Below are 6,000 nucleotides of genomic sequence, written 5' to 3'. Positions count from 1 at the left end.
GAAGCTCTATTCTCTCTGCTAAAACAAGACCAGGAGATGATTGCAATACAGATCATGGGTTGCTAATATTAAAAAATAGAATAAAGCTGAAAAGAAACCCTAAAAGAATCATAGTGCCAAAATACAATCTAAATAATATTCCTGAAGAATTTAAAGACCAGGTAAGGAACAGATTTGCAATACTAAGTTTAATTGATTGTGAACCAGAAGAACTATGGGGTAAAACCAGAAGTATTATCAAGAAAGAATGTACAAAGACTATTCCTCCTGTAACCAAAAGAAAGGAGAAGCCTAAATGTATGACTGAGGAAACTCTTAAAATTGCTAAAGATAGATGAGAAGCAAAAGCAAAAGGTGATAGAAATAGGGTCAAAATTCTAAATGCAGCTTTTCAGTGACTTCTACACAGAGACAAAGAAATCTATTATAATAACCAGTGCAAGGAACAGAAGACAACAAAAAAAAAGAACAAGAGATCTGTTCCAAAAGATCTGAGAAATCAAAGGGAAATTCAAGCCAAGGCTTGAGATGCTGAAAGATCAACACGGAAATACAGTATCTGATCAGGACAAAATAAAGGAAAGATGGAAACAATACACTGAAGAACTATACAAAATAAATGGAAGGATGACAGATACTTTCAATGAAGAATCTTTTGATGAAGAACCAGAAATCCTAGAAAGTCAAAGCTGCAGACAAAGCAATTGGGAGAAACAAAGCACTTGGGGTAGATGGAATACCAATAGAGCTATTTCAAACTACAGAATGGAGTCCATCAGAATCCTAACAAGAATCTATCAACAAATATGGAAAACAAAACAATGGTCCACAGACTGGAAATGCTCAGTCTACATTCCAGTTCCAAAAAAAGGGGATGCCAAAGAGTGCAGCAACTATCGGACTATCACATTAATTTCCCATGCTCAAAATTCTACAGCAAAACTCTTACCATATATGGAATGAGAAATGCCAGATGTTCAAGAAAAATTCAGAATTGCAATAGAGATATAATGATGGAATTGTGGGAATACTTGTGGAAAAATACATTGAAGATTTCAACTTGTACCAATATTAGAGAGAATGTATATATGATGATATACAGGTGGTACTTAACGCCAAAAAAATAGCATATGGGAATTCTAAAATGTCAGATAAATGTTGGAAGTGTAATAACTATGAAGGATCACTGTATCATATGTGGTGGACCTGTGAGGTAGCTAAGCAGTTCTGGGGAGTTATTTTAGAAGTTATAAATGAAATTTTACAATTTTCAATAAAAAAGAACCCAGAACTGTTGCTGCTGAACTTGAATATGGAAGAAATCCCTATGCAATATAGAACATTATTATTTTATATGACAACAGCGGCAAGAATTTTGTATGCACAGAAGTGGAAAACACAAGAAGTACCATCGCTTGAAAATTGGATACAAAAATTGCTACACATGGCAGAAATGGACAAAATGATGAGAAGGTTGAGAGATCAGAATCCAGAAGAATTTTTCAATGCCTGGGGAAGACTAAAACAGTACTTAGAGAAAAAGTGGGACGTAAAGGGGGAATTATGGTTGTTAGAAAATTATTAATTTTGTAGATTGGAAGAGATATGGATCTTTACTAGAGAAGAAGAAAGATATATTATAATTGTTATTATTAGATTGAGATTAAGCTATACTGAAATTATTAACATATTAATCAGTATAACAATATATTAGGATATGCAATAAAATAATAGAGAAGTAGGTAATAGATTTTAACAGAGGGTTGGAAAACTGTTGGAAGTCCTAGATAAAGGGGGGGAGGGAAAGGGTGGGGGTATTAGAAATAAGGGTATTGATGGAAAATGTGTAATTGCAATTTATACTCACCCAATAAAATTTTTTTTAATAAAAAAAAAGAAAAATTCAGAAAAGGAAGAGGCACTAGAGATCACATTGCAAATTTACAATGGCGAATGGGGCATGCCAGGGAATTTCAGAAGAAAACCAGCCTGTGTTTTATAGATTACAGCAAATCTTTTGACTGTGTGGATCTTGAAAAGCTATGGTGAGTCTTAAAAAAAATGGGGGTGCCACAACATCTGATTGTTTTGATGCGCAACCTCAGGACTTTTTTTCAGCTGGAACGTGGTGGAACAGAGTTCCGGAACCTCTTGAAAATGGTCACATTGCTGGTGGCCCCGCCCCCTGATCTCCAGACAGAGGGGAGTTTAGATTGCCCTCTGTGCTGGGCAATCTAAACTCCCCTCTGTCTGGAGATCAGGGGGCGGGGTCACCAGCCATGTGACCATTTTCGCCAAGGGTAATTTAAACTTTCAAAAACTCCTCCCTTGTTCCAGCTGACCCAAAGTGATATAATTGGCCCTGGGAGCATGCATGCACTTTTCGCGCACACATGTGGTACCAGGGGCACCACCTCCCGCCAAGAGTTGCCCCCTGCGCTGGCAACCTGCTGAGTTCCACCACCTCTTTTCCCAGAAAAAAAGCCCTGCGCAACCTGTACTCTGGACAAGAGGATACTGTCAGGACAGAATATGGGGAAACAGAAAGGTTTTCAATTGGCAAGGGTGTCAGACAAGGATGTATATCTCCCTACCTGTTCAATGTATATGCAGAACACATCATAAGGAAAGCTGGATTAGATATAGAAGAAGGTAGAGTGAAAATTGGTGGAAGGAATATTAACAATTTAAGATATGCAGATGACACCACATTACTGGCAGAAAATAGTGAAGACTTGAAATGACTACTGATTAAGGTTAAAGGAGAAAGCACCAAAACAGGATTACAGCTGAATATCAAGAAAACAAAAGCAATGACTATTGAGGAATTACACAATTTTAAAGTTGACAATGAGGAAATTGAAATTGATCAAGATTTTCTATTCCTTGGCTCAGTCATCAACCAAAAGGGAGACTGCAATGAAGCAATCAGAAGAAGATGGAGACTTGGAAGAGCAGCTGTGAGGGAGCTAGATAAGATCCTTAAAGATAAAAGATGTCTCTCTGGGAACCAAGATCAAGATAATCCAAATTATGGTATTCTCCATTACTATGTATGGATGTGAAAGTTGGACAGTGAAGAAAGCTGACAGGAAGACAACTGATTCATTTGAAATGTGGTGTTGGAGGAGAGTTTTGCTGATACCATGGACGCCAAAAAGACAAATAAGTGGGTTGCTAGATCAAATCAAGCCTGAATTCTCCCCAGAAGCTAAAATGACAAAACGAAGGCTATCATTCTTTGGTCACATCATGAGAAGACAAGATTCTCTGGAAAAGTCAAAAATGCTAGGAAAAGTGGAAGGCAGTAGGAAAAGACGACGACCTTAAAATGAGATGGCTTGACTCAGTAAAAGAAGCCACGTCCTCCAGTTTTCAGGATCTGAGCAAGTCTGTTAATGATAGGATGTTTTGGAGGTCTTTCCTTCATAGAGTCTTGACGGCACATAACACACACACATACAGGTGCTGTACATTTTATTGACCTGAATACCTATATTCTGTGATAACTAAGGACAACTTGTGCACACATGATCATGATACCTGATCATGGTAAGGGAAGGGCCAGGATGAGGGGGGTAGATCCTCCACTCACCCCCCCACTCCAACTTTGTCACAGCCTCAGGTTATCTCTCTCTTTACATTCAAGCCCCCCACTCAGCCAAGAATCAAGGGGGAGGTAGGAGAAAGGAGGAAAAGTTTGCCCCTCCCCATTCTTTTCCTGCCAGGCCCAACACCACAAACACTAACCCCCCCACCCCCATAGCTAACGGAAAAACCGAAGTGGGCGTTTCCCCTTTTATCCCCTCAACACACGTTTCTTTCGCGATAGGCCCCAATGCGAAGCAACTGAAACGGGGGGAAGGGGCAGACGAGACACCTCCCCTCCCCCATCATTACTCTTGGGAGCAACCCTTATGCGCTTAGCAACTCCCTGCCCCTGCCCCCTCCCCCAAACACCCCCATCATAACCCCTCCCCCGTCGTGGCCCACCTGGGTGGCCGCCTGTCCTTCCAGCTCCGCGGGCGACGGTAGTGCCTATCGCCGGAGGGCGGGCAGGAGGAGGCGGCGCCACTCAGCCGGACCCCGGCGCTCTCTCTGCAGCTTCTTCCTTCGCCCGAAAGGAGGGGAGCGGGGGTTGGAGCTGGTGGACAGGCCAGGCGAGAGGGAGGAAGGCCGCGGGGCCACGCTGGGAAGAAAGGAGGCAGAGTCCTGTCTCAGGGAAGAGCCGGCCGCCTTGAACTGGGTGGGAAGGGGAGACTCCAGGCAAAGAGCCAGCGCGGACGCCGCGAACCCTCGGCAGTTGGAAAAGACCGGGGGGGAGGAGGGGAGGGTTGCTGCGGCTCGCTGAGAAATACAGGCCCGCCACTTCTGTTGGCGTGTTTGAACTGTCAGGGAAGGAAGAGGTCTGAAGGGAAACCATTCAAAAAGGGCGGCTGCAGCTTGCCCGCCATGGACGCTGAGAAGGGTCGCCCCCGCCGCTTTAGAAGGCGTGATACGGCAAATGCGGGACATCTCCACAAAATCAGTCTAAGCAACTGCCCCTCCCTCGGCTAAGGTTGGAAAGGCGGGGGAACTGACCAAGGCGGACGCCTCTCCCTCAGGAAAACTTTCTCTCGGGGAACGAAGCGAGCTGGGAGGGAAATGTGGGTGGAGAATTTCCCCCTCAGCGGGAGTGGCTCCCGTCTAATTCATCCAGCCGGGCAAGTCAGCCCCGAAGGGAGCGGCCGTTAGGGCGCACAGGCAGGCTTTTTCAAAGATGTGCAGATATCGACCGTCGCGTGGCAACTCCCGGTAACCGAGCCGAACAGCCGCCGAAAAGAGCGAGCGAGCGGTCAAGTCTTTAATCTGACCGAAACACCAATTAGCAAACGACAGAAAAGAGGAAAAACAGAGCCTACCCGTAAGGCTCGACACCGTCTAATACCATCCAGGATTTATGCGACATGAGCCTGAAATATGAACTTTCAAAGCCAGTAAGAACACATCCTCATCAACAGACCGTACCCAATAGTATAGTGTACAGTCCCTATCCATTTCCCAAAACATCTCTCTGAGCCATTTCCCTATAACACAGACCTGTTTTCTGTGTAAAAAAGCTCTCCTAAATAATTCATGTCAAATTACTTACGATTTGTTTCAGCTGTTTCATTCCTGTATTTGGATTTATGCTTGTTTTCAGATTTCTGCAATCCTTTTTTAAAAATTGAATGCATTGTTTATTGAATGTCCCTGCTGTGGATCGTATTGATTTTTGAGTCTCAGTGAGAAAGACGAACTAACAAAATAAATAACTGCATTAAACGCCCACCAAAATTCATTAAAAAGATGCTGACTGCGGTGGGTATGAAGAACCACATCCAGGGCCAAGAGCAGCTTAATTTTGTTCTGATGAATCAAATGGGATACTCCAACAATGTCCAGAACGTGGCAAGAGGGAGGTCAAGGGGGAAATGAAGTGACTGCATTCTCAGGCCAGAGGAAATAAATGACCCAAGAGTATAAGAGTGGAGGCAAGCAAGGACCTCTCACCCAGACACAAGCACATTTCCTGCAAAGGTTGGGATCCCTTTGGGATCCCAACTGAAAGCCAAGCTACAAGTGACGCCTTACACAGGTTGGACACTTGTCAGCTTCCGTCAAGTTTGATGGGAAATGTAGGCATCCCGTTTTTACAGCTTGGCTCTCCATTACAGCTGCAAGACCAAGATGCCTACATTTCCCATCAAAACTTGACGGAAGCTGACAAGTGTCCAACCTGTGTAAGGCATCACTTGTAGCTTGGCTCTGACTTTTCCCAGTTTCTCCCTATACCTCTGCTCCAGCCCCATGGCTGAAGAAGCCTTCAAGAGTATCCTGAGATGAGCTAAGCAGAAGCCTTGAGTGCCCACTAGTGGCTGAGGCAGTCCACTGCAATCGCCCTTAAGCCATCCTCCAGAACCACCTAGGCACAGGGAAAATGGTGCTGGTGACAGGGATGGCAAGTCCTTTTGTTGAGCC

This window comes from Eublepharis macularius, chromosome 12 (genome assembly GCF_028583425.1).
Source record: "Eublepharis macularius isolate TG4126 chromosome 12, MPM_Emac_v1.0, whole genome shotgun sequence".
NCBI classification, from domain to species: Eukaryota; Metazoa; Chordata; class Lepidosauria; order Squamata; family Eublepharidae; genus Eublepharis; species Eublepharis macularius.
The sequence above is the reverse complement of the archived record's forward strand: the minus strand, read 5'-3'. Positions refer to the sequence as shown.